The 14,238-nt window shown below is 39.2% G+C and overlaps 1 protein-coding gene across 2 annotated transcripts in view; it reads right to left on the bottom strand.

Annotated features, from left to right (window-relative positions):
* ADAMTS15 (ADAM metallopeptidase with thrombospondin type 1 motif 15) overlaps nt 1-14,238 on the bottom strand; it is a 117,465-nt gene that overhangs the window by 86,952 nt on the left and 16,275 nt on the right. For both annotated transcript variants that reach the window (XM_082476213.1, XM_082476212.1), the window contains exon 4: nt 6,501-6,575. The gene's annotated coding sequence lies outside the window, so the exon portion shown is untranslated. The remainder of the gene's footprint in view (nt 1-6,500; nt 6,576-14,238) is intronic.

Raw genomic sequence — 14,238 nt, forward strand, 5'->3', positions numbered from 1 at the left:
ATGGACAGGCTTCTGGTGGAAGATGTGAGGCTTAAATTTCCAACCTGCAAAACATTCCTCCGTGAGGCTGAGATGAAGGGACAGCGCCTCAGTTCTTGCCCGTTCAGCACTCAGTCCCACTTTCCTGGAGGCAGCAACTGTTTTTCTTAGAGAGTCACCACCACCTTCCAGTGCCGTTCAGGTTGATGGATCTGACCCTGCCCTTCACCTCCAGGGCTGAGGGTGATCAAGGCCTGGCCAATCAGCATACTCCTTTCCCCATGGCCGCCATGACTGGTTCTGAATAAGGAGTATGACCCAAGTTGGTCCAATGAAATTCCAGCGTGGGACTTTTCACTAGAGCTGTGAGCCTGGAGCTGAGCTGCCAGCTGCCCTCTTGCCAGAGGAAGAGAGGGCCCACCTGAGAACGCAGCAACAGAGGAGACAAAGGCTGAGATATGGGGAACATGGGACCAGAGCTCAAAGGAACTTTGAGCCCTGGAATCGAGACGTGCCGAAGCAATTCCATCCTGGGAATTTTCAGTTATGTGAGCCAACAACTTTTTTTTACTTAAGACAGTTTGAGTTAAATTTTCTGTTACTTGCATTCAAAAGGGTTCTGACAATGAGTTTTAAGGCACTTCTATTTTAGTCTTCAACTTACTGTATAATCATGTAAGCCCCTTTCTTGTCTGATACATTTCCTAACTTTATTAGGAAGAAGCAATCCCATGGCCTTAGCATTTAGACTTGATGGATAATGGAAATTGCTAAGGCATGATCACTCCCTGGGGATTAGACAACTCAAATCCTTTCCATCTAAATAGATTCTTTTCTCTCAGGGTGAGAAGGAGCTGATATTTAGATAGGTCTCTGTTTTTGTTCTCCAAACTCTGAGAAAGGTTGCCGTTAAAGGGCAACACAACAATTAAAAGCTGTTGGATACGAGAATGACACGCTTGGTTGGTATGCAATACTGTGCAGCTGAGATGATTATTCTCAATTAATGGGCAAACATTACACAATTGTCTCTTTCAAGTCCAGAGTGCTAATATATAATACACAATCAGAGGGCATTGTACATCGGAATATAACTCATTAGCCAGGGCCAATTCTTTACCCCTTAGAAATAAAATAGTCTGTTGTTTATGAAAGCCACAATTTGGAGTCTTTTAAATTTGCAGCTATAGACCAGGTGAAGGACTTCTATTTGGAAAGAATCCAAATGGAATTGGGAACCGAAATTCCTATTGGGAACTCATTATTAAGCCAAAATCAGTGTTAGTAGAATGGGGGTGGGAGGGAGACGGGCTTTCATCTCCTGTGCCTCCCACCAGGAACCCCACTCAAGGACTCTTAGCCAGTCTGGCTGAGGCAGCATCTGCCCTGCTGAGGGACATCCCAGAATGGACATGTCCCTGTGTGACTGCTCAGGGAACGCCAAATAGATTGGGTCATTTTATTCAAACCTGGGGGACTTGGCTGCCCAGGCACATGCTCTGTGGATGAACTCCCTTTTGCTTTAGTCCACATGGCTGCCGAAGTCTGCAGCTCAGAGAGCAAGGGAAAGAGGTGAGGAGAAGGCAGGGCGGGAGATCAGAGAAATCTGTGGAAGAGGATTGAATTACTGTCGGATCACAGGGTGTGGGAGACTCTGGGACAGATTGATGGGAGAGCCTACCCGGCTGGCAGAGACCTGAGAACTGTCACAGATGGTTGTGCTGAGCCAGCTGCCTTGCCTGTGCAGGCAGAGCACAAGCTAAGTGGGAGCAGGGCATCTTAACAGTTACCAAAACACCCAGTGGTATATCAGCCCACCTAACTGGAAAACGAAGCAGGCCTTTGGACTCCAAATCCCCCAGGCCAAAGGCATATCTACAATGTTACCCAGTGTCTTGCTTCACAGGGCATGTCTCTTATCAGTCTTTCAACAAACACCTATTAGAAGCTTCTAAATGTCAGGGCTGGCTGTGCTAGGTGCTGGGGATGTGAAGGAAATATGCACAGTACTCCCCTCTAAGGGTCTCACCACCTAGTAAACAATTATAAAAAAGGGAAAAAATGCAGTAGGAGCTGGGGTAAAGGAGAGCACAAGTACTACAGGCACCCAGGAAACAGGCACCAGCTTATGTTAAGTTGTTATGTAAAGCTAAAGAATTTGTATCTCCAAACATGCATGAACCGCTCTTCAAATTCCACCCAACAGTTGTCTCTCATCCAATCCAGGCTCATACCTATGACCTCAGCATGGTAAAAATATCTCCCATGGCCCTTAAGGTCTAGTAATAATTTAATGTTTTGTTTTTCTCTGTATGTTCTCTGATGTGTTTTCATATCTCCGATGTCTTTCTTTTTGAGGGTGTTATTTACTCTGGTTGGTAGGATATGATATTAAAAGGTCAAGGCTTTAATTCTGTGGATCATTTAGCTTCATTTGCAAAGAGAATTAAGCCCCCACGATCAGAGGTTTACCCCTCAATCTAAGCCAGAGGCTTAGCAAATGTGAACTGTGTCCTTGCTTACTGGGGCCAGAGCAAGAGACAAAAAGAGGTTCGCTCCATCCAAACCCATCGTCGTTACCAGATATTATGCCATTGACAGGACACGGCCATTAGGTGGTTTGGCAGCGTTACTGTGCTCATAAATAATGGTAAATATGAGCGTGTGTGTGTGTGTGTGTGTGTGTGGGCATGTGCATGTGCACATGTAACATTTTGCAATCTCCTTGAGGGCAGTGATAATGGTAATTATTATGAACGGACAAGTGTAACCCCAGATACTGACAAGGCACACTCCCTCATATCTCTCATGTCTGTGCTCAGCACCACCTCCTCAGAAAGCCCTTCCCTGATCACCGCTAGAATGTACATTCACTGGGATTTTTGTCTGTTTTGTTCACCGTCCACAAAATTAAAGACCTGAACTTGTAAAATGTCATCTTCCACTGAGTACCTTAAACAACATAGTCAAGAAGAAAGATGTCCTATATATAGGATGAATAAACAACAAGGTCCTACTGTATAGCACAGGGAACTATATTCAATATCCTGTAACAAACCATAATGGAAAAGAACATGAAAAAGAATATATATATGTATAACTGCATCAATTTGCTGTACAGCAGAAACTACCACAGCACTGTAAATCAACTATACTTCAATAAAATAAGTTTAAAAAAAAAAGAAAAGAAAGATGACCAAGATGTGAAAACAGAGAATCTACACGGAGAAGAACACAAACATTAAATTGTTGCTAGACCTGAACGGCCTGGGGATAGTTTGACCCTGTTGAGGTCATGGATATGAGACTAAAGGGAGAAGAGAAAACCGTTGGACGGACATAATGGAAGACGTGGCATCTGAAGAGTGGTTTATGTGGCTGAGGACAATAACGAACTCTTCAGCTTCACATCACAACTTACATGAAATGGTGCTACCTTCTGTGTGCAGCTCCTAGAACAGTGCCTGCCACATGATAGGCACTCAGTAACTTCTTATTGAATGTCAAGTGCTCTTCAATGAAGTTTTTATTTGTTTCCTGCCATTTAATTTTGTAAAAGGGTAGTATGTTGACATAGTTCAACATTCATTTTAGTGTAAAAAGGCAACACAAGGCCTTGTTCTTACCATATTCTCTGCCTGACTGGTTCCCACCCAGCAACCACGTCCTGTAACCATTTTTATTACTTTCCTTCCAGACTTTGTTTATGCAAATCAAATACAACTATATTTTTATTTTATTATGCAAAAGATAACATACTATCTACTCTGATATTAACCTTGCTTTTTTTCATTCAATAATATAAGTTGATGAATGGGTAATGTGGTATATTTATACAATAGAATATTATTCTACCATAAAAAAGAAGGAAATTCTGCCATTTGTGATAACATGGATGGACCTTGAGGGCATCGTGCTAAGTGAAATGAGTCAGACAGGAAAGACAAATACTGCATGATCTCCTTTATATGGGAAATCTAAAAAAAAAAATCATACTCATAGAAGTAGAGAAGAGGTTGGTGGTTGCTAGAGGCTGGGGGCGGGGTGGAGAAACTGGGGTGAAGGCAGTCCAAAGGTACAAACTTCTAGTTCTAAGATAAGTAAGTTCTAGAGATAGAACATACAGCATGGTGACTATAGTCAACAATACTGTATTGTACATTGGAAAGTTGCTAAGAGAGTAGATTTTAAAAGTTCCCATCACAAGAAAAAATAATTGTAACTATGTGAGGTGATGGATGTTAACTAAATCTATTGTGGTGATCATTTTGCAATACACACGTACATCAAATCATTATGTTGTACATCTTAAACTAATACAATGTTATGTCAGTTGTTTCTCAATAAAATGGAAGGGAAAGATATAATTTGGAGATTCTTCAAGTTCAATTTGGTGTCTTCAATTTTTGTTTTTGTTTTTTTTTTTACAGTTCCAGTCAATTCTACTGTTTAAATGTTCCACAGTTTATTAAACCAGCCCATGTGGATGGACACTTGTGTTGTTTCCAATCTTCTGTTATTAAAAAACAAAAGCACTCTATACTATATAATAGTATAAATTCCCAGAGATAGGATTGCTAGGTCAAATAGTTTATGTCTTGGTAATTTTATATACATATTGCCAAATTGCCTTCCAAAGGGGTTGTGTAAATTTAAGTCCTCACCAGCAATGTAAAAAAAAATGTCTGTCTTCCCACCACCTTGCCAACAGAGTTTTATCAAACTTAGAGTTTTGCTAATCTAGTAAGTAAAAAATAATACCTCAGTATGGTTTTTATTTGCATTTCTCTTGTGACACAGAGCACCTCTTTATTTCTATGAATGGATGGATACTTCATACCTTTCTTATGTTTCTGTTAGGTTAATCGTCTTTGTATACTTGGCTTATGAGAAGCACATTACATATACGGAGATTAGCCCTTTCTCTGTAATGTGAGTTTCAAAATTTTTTTCCAGTGGTGTGTTGGTCAGTGTTTAGTAATGGTCTCTGGGGAAAATAAATCCTGGTTTATAGCATTTGCCAAGTTCCATGATGTAAATATTCCCACCACAGCCAATTTCAAGCTACCAACATGACATCACTAAATGTGGAGTTGGGGAGAAACGTGCAACACCAGGCCATTATGTAATATCTCCATGATACAGACACAACAGATGTAAATCACTCCAAGAGCATGGATGATAGCAAAATGTAGTTAAACAATTAGAGTGATGAGTCTTTGAGCATATATTACCTTTGTATCATTCTTTATTTAATTATAAGTTTATATAACTTAGTTTAAAATAATGGCTGTGGTTGACAACCAGCTTGCAAAATTTCTAAAATTTAATAATCAGCTCCTGTGAGCCAGTGCAGGCCATCTCCAACACCCCACTGCCTTTTATTCTATTTGTTTTCTGCCTTTTGACTTTTTTTTTCAAATGATGTTTTTCATCCTGCAAAGGTTTCATTTTGATGTAGTTTTATTTATCAGTCATATTATTTATGAGTTCAGAATATTAAGTAACAGTTAGGAAGACCTTCCTCATTCCAAGATTATAAAAGAGTTTTACCACGTTTTCTTCTGACACTTTTATGGTTTCACTTTTACGTTTAAATCTTTAATCCATTTAGAGTATATGCTAGTGTATGGTGGGAGGTGCAGCTCCGACTTGCAGTTTTTCCATCCAGTTATCTCACAACAGCTGTTGAATAGTCCATCTTTTCCCACTGATTTGTAAAGCCATCGTTATATGATGCAGCTTTCTTGATTTTAATGAACATGGTATTTATCATTATTTGAATGACGTTTTAATTATGATTATAGTTTATGAACAGCTTCCCTGTGTCTGCTCATTTGATTCTTTAACCTATAGTGGTAGGTTTGGTAGATTATAATAGCCACCATATTTTCATGCCCAGCATACCTTCCCATCCTCTGTCTCTTGAATCCTTTAGGGAAACTCCCCCTTCATGCAATGTGATCCTGGAGAGACAGTCAATTATGGTACACTGGCCAAATACTGTGTTATATATGCGATCTAGGCTGGCCAATCCAAAAATCCCAACACACGGTAATAGGCTAGGGTTTGGACATCTGACCTGAGCAAGGCAATATAATCTTCCCTGGGAATGATATTTGAAAAAGATTTTCTGTTGGAATTGTTAAGCTGGGAGATAAGTTCTTTAGATCTTCTTAACGGACACATAAATTAAAGCTATCTGAGAAAAAGCCAAACAAAAACAAGCAGAGCTAAGAAATGGAGAGCCAAAGAGTTTTAAAGGCATCATTTGGGTCTTTGGATCCAGCCTTGCCCAAAAGCCAATGCCCTTGGACAACCAGGAATAAAAGCCTACAAATTCCTTTTTTTATTTTTAACTTATGTTAATGTGTTCAATATGGCTTCTTATAATTTGCAGTCAAAAGCGTTCTAACCCTCTTCAATTGATATTACTGTTCCCACATTACAGAGGAAGAAACAGAGGCTGGTAGAGGTTAAATTCAATCAGTGTTAATGTGCTTCCCGCTCTTTGCTCTTACCTTCTGGGACCCGTCCTTCCAGCACTGGCAGCTCCTCACTTCGTATACTGTATCCCAAAGATTTTCCGGTGATGACTGGGAAGAAAGGCCATATTAATGTATGGAGGCTGCTTACTATCTTCTAAAACAGGTAAGATTCTAAATTAGATCTGTTCTATTCCTCCTCATCAGCCTTTCTTTTCCTGTGGCAAGGTGAAAATCTCCCTGACCTGACTTCTCAATACGATCAAGGTTTTGGCTTTATCCTTGGTATCTTGGGCTGGAAAGGTGTAAAAGCTCATTATCCAATGATGTCACATTCAAATCAGCCTCGGAGCGTCTTTTCATATTGCGAGGAGAGATTTGATCCTCTAAAGTCCCTTTATAATTGGGAATTTCTTTATACTATCTAGAGTAGAATATACCTTAAAAACATTCTGAGTTAGAACCAGGTCCTCTAAAAATTCTCTTTCCTATGGAACAGCTAATACCTAGAGCTTCACAATTAGAAATGTTTTCTTTTAGCTTGAAATACAGACTTCTGTTAAAATGCAAACAGCCCCTGGACAGGTTTACACTCGAGTCTTATTGGCTATGTGCACTTTAATGTGAATTCATTTAGCAGATTGGAACATATTTTCACTGAGGTAGTAGGAGGCAAAGGAGGATAAGTAGTCAGAGAAGAAAAAGGAGAGGAGAGGCAGGGGATACTAATGATAGGAGAAAGAGTGAAGAAATGGAGAGGTGAAGACAATTACTAAAGGTTTTCCTCCCAAGTCACTTCTGAGATACAGCTGTGAACCACAGTCAGGGTTAGGACAAGCTGATATGACAGCTACCATTAGGAGTGAACTGAGTTAGACCCTCTGAGCTCTGAGGGGAGGATCTAATTCAGCACCAGAACCAGCCATATCATTATCTTCACGTTTTCTTCTACTTGGTCATTTTTGGCATTGCTCAAGACCCTTCAAGAGCTGGAATTAATACGCATCCAGAAATCAGACCCAACCATTTGTAGCACGTAACTGCAGCTGTCCCACACTGTCAGCAGGCGCCAACTCCCTGAGCAATTTACTACCTGGACAGAAGTTCATTTCATAAGCTTATCTGTTCTCAACTGTCATCCAATAACCTAGTGGATTCCTCATCTATAAAATTTCAACTCTCCAAGCAAGTTCCTATTCCAAGCCTCCTTACAGTGGCTCAGAGTGTCTTTGCGCCACCATTTTTTAGTAACTACACACACCTTCACTTAGGTTACATGCCAAGTGCTCTGATGCTCTTTGGTGAAAGTCCAAGTGAAGGCAAAACTAGGTTAAAGAAAAGACTTCAGCAAAATGGCAGCCTAGGAAGCTCCAAGTTTTCATTCCCCAACAGAAATGTTTTTTAAAAAGGCAGAAACTGTCTGAACTAATCTTACTGGAGCTCTGGAAAACACTCAAAGTTTTATAGCCACCAAACAAATACCCAATCAAGAAAAAGCCATCTTGGGGCTTCCCTGGTGGCGCAGTGGTTAAGAATCCGCCTGCCAATGCGGGGGACATGGGTTCAAGCCCTGGTCTGGGAAGATCCCACATGCCGCGGAGCAACTAAGCCCATGCGCCACAACTACTGATCCTGCGTTCTAGAGCCTGTGAGCTACAACTACTGAAGCCCACGGGCCTAGAGCCTGTGCTCTGCAACAAGAGAAGCCACCGCAGTGAGAAGCCCGCGCACCGCAACAAATAGTAGCCCCTGCTTGCCGCAACTAGAGAAAGCCTGCGCACAGCAACAAAGACCCAACGCAGCCAAAAATAAAATAAATTTTAAAAAAGAAAAGAAAAGAAAGAGCCATCTTCAAAATGGTAGGAAAGTTCTGTGGCATTTTTAGTTACCCTTACTCCACCCTTCCCCAGCATGGCAGTGGTTTTGGTCTTGAAGTGGTAGCAACCTGGTTTCCAGTATCATTCCTCAAACTAGAAGAAGCAGAGCAGAAATTATTTGCAAATTATTGTGTACATTTAAACTGTCTGGTGGATACCTGAAGGACTGACACAAGAGCCTGTCTCTGTTATGTCTAACTCAGAAATCAGGTGGTAAAAGTGGTGGACACTACTCATAAAACTTGCAAATGACTATAGACCCACAGACTCCTGGAGCAAGAAATTATAGGTGGAGACATACAACAGACCTTCTAAGGTGCAGAGGAAAATCTGGGGTAAGACTGGGAATCTAGGACATTTGAAAGCAGCCAAAAATATGGGGGGATTTAGGAAGCCATATGCACACCCAGGCAAGATGCATGCTCAGAAAATTGCTGAGAAGACCTAAAGATTTTACCTCAGACTGATTGCTAGCCTCAGAACTAGCCTAGCTAAGTATTGAAGGAATGCCCTAGTACAGAGCCAATCTGCAAACACTGGAAGAGTTCCTGGCACTCAAGAAAATTTCTATCAAAACATCTGATTTTGAGCTGAATATGAGCTAAAGGAACAGACTTCAGTGATCACATCTGACCAGCAATAGCCTCTGCAAAAATAGTTAGGAAATCACTCAAAACAAACAGACTATTATAGCCTTCAACAACAATAACAACAACAAAACCAGCAAACCCTGGGAAAGGGGAAGAATGTGATTTCCAGAGTCATCATATATTTGGCCATGCCCCTGGCATATGGGATATTAGTTCCCCATCCAGGGATTGAACCAGCACCCTTGCAGTGGAAGCATGGAGTCTTAACCACTGGACCACCAGGGAGGTCCCCAGAGTTAGCATATTATAATAGTTAAATATCCAATTTTCAGCAAAAGAAGATTGCAAGGCATAGACAGAAATGGGCAAACATTCAAAGGAACAAAATCAATTCACAGAAACCATTCCTGAGGAAGCCCAGACATCAGAATTACTAGATGAAACTTAAATATGCTCAAAGACCTAAAGGAAAACATGGATAAGGAACTAAAGGAAACCAGGGAAAATGATGTATAGATAAAATGAGAATATCAACAGAAATTATAAAAAGGAACCAAACAGAAATTGTGGAGCTGTAAATTACAGTAATTGAAATGAAAATTTCACTGGAGGGATTCAACAGCAGATTTGAGCAAAGAGAAGAAAGAATCAGCAAGCTTGAAAATAAGACAATCAAAATCATAGAGTCTGAGGTGCAGAAACAAAAACAATGAAGAAAAGTGAACTAAGGGATCATGAAGTATACCAACATACACATTATGAGAGTCCCAGAAGAGACAAGAGGGGGGTGGAGATTATTTGAAGAAATAATGGCAAAACATCTCAACTTCGATGAAATAAATAAACCTACAACTGTAAGAAGCCTGATGGACTCCAAATAGGATAAACTCAAAAAGACCCAACCAAGACATATAAGCAAACTGTCCAAAGATAAAGAGAGAGTCTTAAAAGCAGCAAGAGAAAAGTGAATCATCATCATGTACTAGGGATTCTCAATAACAATATCAGCCAATTTTTCACAACAAACCCTGGAGGCCAGAAAGACATGGGATAAAATCTTTAAAGTACTGAAAGATAAACCTGTCAACCAAGAATTCTATAGCTGGCAAAACTTTCCTTCAAAAATAAAGGAAAAATTAAGACATTCTTAGATAAACAAAAGCTGAGGAAACTGATTACCACTAGGCTTGCCCTACCAGAAATGCTAAAGGGAGTCTTTCAGGTTAAAATGAAAGGATGTTATTCAGTAAATTGAAGCTGTATGAAGAAATAAAGGTCTCTGATAAAGGGTTTAAAAGAAAAAATGCATAAAGAATAATTATAGAGCTATGTTATTGGGCACTGTTATGGGTGGTATTATGTCCCCCCCCACCACCAATTAATAGTTGAAGTCCTAATCCTCAGTACCTCAGAATGTGATCTTATTTGGACATAAGGTCATTGCAGATATAATTAGTTAAGATGAGGTCATACTGGAATGGGTGGACCCCTAATCCAATATGACTGGTGTCCCTATAAAAAGGGGAAATTTGAGAGAGGCATATGGGGAGAATGCTATATGAAGATGAAGGCAGAGATCAGGGTGATGTTTCTACAAGCCAAGGAGCAACAAAGATTGTCAGGAGACCACCTGAAGCTAAGTAAGAGGCATGGAACAGATTCTCTCTCACAGCCTCAAAAGATAGCAACTTGCTGACATGTTGATCTCGGACTTCTAGCCTCCATACCTGTGAGACAATAAATTTCTCTTATTTAAGTGACCCAATTTGTGATAATTTTTTAGAGTAGCATCAGGAAACTATTATAGGCACATAATAGATAAAGATGTAATTTGTGACATCAATAACATAAAGTGGCAGGGGAAGACAGAGCTATATAGGAGTAGAGTTTTTGTATGCAGTTGAAATTAAGCTGGTGTCAATTCAAATTAGGTTGTTATAAATTTAGGATGTTAAATGTGATCATGATTATAGCCACAAAAATATAGCTAGAGAATATACACAAAAGGAAATGAGAAGGGAATCAAAATGTGTGACTACCAAAAAAATGAACAAAACACAGAAGAAAGCAATAATGGAGTAAATGAGGAACAAAAAAGCTAACAGACATACAAAAACCAAATAGCAAAATGATGGAAATAAGTCCTTCATTATCAGTAACTGCTTTAGATGTAAATGGATTAAACTCTTCAATCAAAAGGCAAAGATTGGCAAAAATGATTTAAAAACATGATCCAACTATATAATGTCTAAAACAGATTCACTTTATATCCAAAAACACAAGTGGGCTGAAAGTGAAACGGTGGAAGAAGATATCCCATGCGAACAATCCAAAGAGTGCTAGGGTGGCTATATTTGTTAGACAAAATAGACATTAAGTCAAAGACTGTTACAAGAGACAAATAAGGACTATATAAGATATTATATATCTATAAGAGGGTCAATTCATCAGGAAGATATAATAATTACAAGCACAGATGCACCAAACAGCAGGGCCAAAGACTATATGCAGAAAACCTTGACAGAAATGAAAGGAGAAATAGTCCTTCAAAAATAGTTGGACACTACAAACCCTACCTTCAGTAATGAATAGAACAACCAGACATAAGATTAATAAGGAATAGAGGGCTTAAACAACACCATAAACTAAATATATATATACATATATATGCAGAAAACTCTAGCAACAACAGAATACACACTTTTCTCAAGTGCACATGGACCATTCTCCAAGATAGACCATATGTTAGATGACAAAACAATTCTTAATAAATTTAAAAAGATTGAAGTCATGCAGAGTATCTTCCTATCAAAATAGAATGAAACTGGAAATCAAAATAGAAGGCAAGTTAGAAAATTCAAAAATATGTGGAAATCAGACAACACACTCTGAAATATCCAAAGGGTTAAAGAAGAGAAATTAGAAATTAGAAAATACCTTGATAAAAATGAAAGTGAAAACACAACATATCAAAATTTGTGGGATGCAGAAAAAGTAGTATTAAAAGGGAAATTTGCAGCCGTAAAAATTTACATTAAAAAAAGGAGAAAGATCTCAAATCAATAACCTAACTTATACCTTAAGAGAACTAGAAAAGACAAACAGGGAAGCTCAACACTAACAGACAGAAGGAAATAATAAAGATTAGAGTGGAGAAAAATAGAGAATAAAAAAAATAGAGAAAATCAACAAAACTAAAAGTTGATGCTTTGAAAAAAATCAGTAAAATTGACAACTCTTTAGCTAGATTGGATAAGAAAAAAAAGAGAAAACTCAAATTACTACATAAGGTTGGGGGGAAAGGACATTACTATTGACTTTACAGAGATAAAAAGGATTATAAGAGAATACTATGAATAATTGTATGCCAACACACTGGATAATCTAGATAAAGTGGACAAATTCCTAGAAATATACAACCTACCAAAACTGACTCATGAAGAAAGAGAAAATCTGAATAGATCTATAATTAGTAAGAAGATTGAATCAGTAATCAAAATCTCTCAACAAAGAGGGCTTCCCTGGTGGCACAGTGGTTAAGAATCCACCTGCCAATTCAGGGGACACGGGTTCGAGCCCTGATCTGGGAAGATCCCACATGCCGCAGAGCAACTAATTCCATGCGCCACAACTACTGAGCCTGTGCTCTAAGGCCCATGAGCCACAACTACTGAGCCCATGTGCCACAACTACTGAAGCCCATGCGCCTAGAGCCCATGCTCCGCAACAAGAGAAGCCACTGCAATGAGAAGCCTGTGCACCACAACGAAGAGTAGCCCCCACTCACTGCAACTAGAGAAAGCCCGCGCACAGCAACGAAGACCCAATGAAGACCCAATGAAGACCCAATGCAGCCAAAAATAAGAATAAGTAAATAAATAAATTTATTTAAAAAAAAAAAATCTCTCAACAAAGAAAAGCCCAAGATCAGATGGCTCACTGGTGAATTCTACCAAACACTTAAGAAAAATTAACACAAGTCCTTCTTAAATTCTTCACAAAAATTGAAGAGGAGGGAATACTTCCTAATTCATTCTATGAGGCTATCATTACCCTGATATCAAAGCCAAAAAAAGATACTAAAGAAAACTACAGACGCACATCCCTTAAGAGTATTGATGCAAAAATCCTCAACAGGGCTTCCCTGGTGGCACAGTGGTTGAGAATCTGCCTGCCAATGCAGGGGACATGGGTTCGAGCCCTGCTCTGGGAAGATCCCACATGCCACGGAGCAACTGGGCCCGTGAGCCACAACTACTGAGCCTGCACGTCTGGAGCCTGTGCTCCGCAACGAGAGGCTGCGATAGTGAGAGGCCTGCGCACCGCGATGAAGAGCGGCCCCCACTTGCCACAACTAGAGAAAGCCCTCGCACAGAAACGAAGACCCAACACAGCCAAAAATAAATATAAAAAAATAAATTAAAAAAAAAATCCTCAACAAATTAGCAAACCAAATTCAGCAGCATTTTAAAAGGGTTATATACCATGACCTAGTGAGTTTTATTCCCAGAATGCAAGAATAGTTCATCACATGAAAATCAACCAATGTAGAACACGATATCAATTGAATTAATAGAATGAAGGGGAAAAAACACAACTAATGCAAAAAAAAAAAAAGTCATTTGACAAAATTCAACACCCTTTCATGACAAATACAATCAATGAAGTAGGAATAGAAAGAAATTTACTCAACATGATAAAGCCTATATATATATATATATATATATATATATATATATATATATATATATATATATATATATATATATATATATATATATATATATAATCTCCACAGCTAACATCATACTCAATGCTGAAAGACTGAAAGCTTTTCCTCTAAGATCAGGAACAACACAAGGATGCTCACTTTTGCTACTTCTATTCAAAATAGTGTTGGAAGTTCTAGCCAGAGCAACTAGGTGAAGGGAGGGAGGGAGGGAGGGAGCAAGGAAGGAGGGAGGTAGGGAGGGAAAGAAGGAAGGAAGGAAGGAAGAAAGAGAGAGAGAGAGAGGAAGAAAGAGAGAGAGAGAGAGAAAGAAAGAAATAAAGGAGGGGAGGAGGGAAAAAAAGAAGAAGGGAAGGAATAAAAGAAAAGGGAAGGAAGGAAGGAAGGAAGGAAGGAGGGAAGGAAGGAAGGGAAGAAAGAAGGGAGGGAAGAAAAAGGTATCCAAATTGGAAAAAGAAAAGTAAAGTTATCTGTGTTTGAAGACAACATGATATTATATGTAGAAAACCTACAGAGTCCACACATCACAAAAAAACTGTTAGAACTGGTTAAAAATTCAGAAAACTTGCAGGATACAA

This window comes from Balaenoptera physalus, assembly GCF_965194825.1.
Source record: "Balaenoptera physalus genome assembly, chromosome: 10".
In the NCBI taxonomy this organism is placed as follows: Eukaryota; Metazoa; Chordata; class Mammalia; order Artiodactyla; family Balaenopteridae; genus Balaenoptera; species Balaenoptera physalus.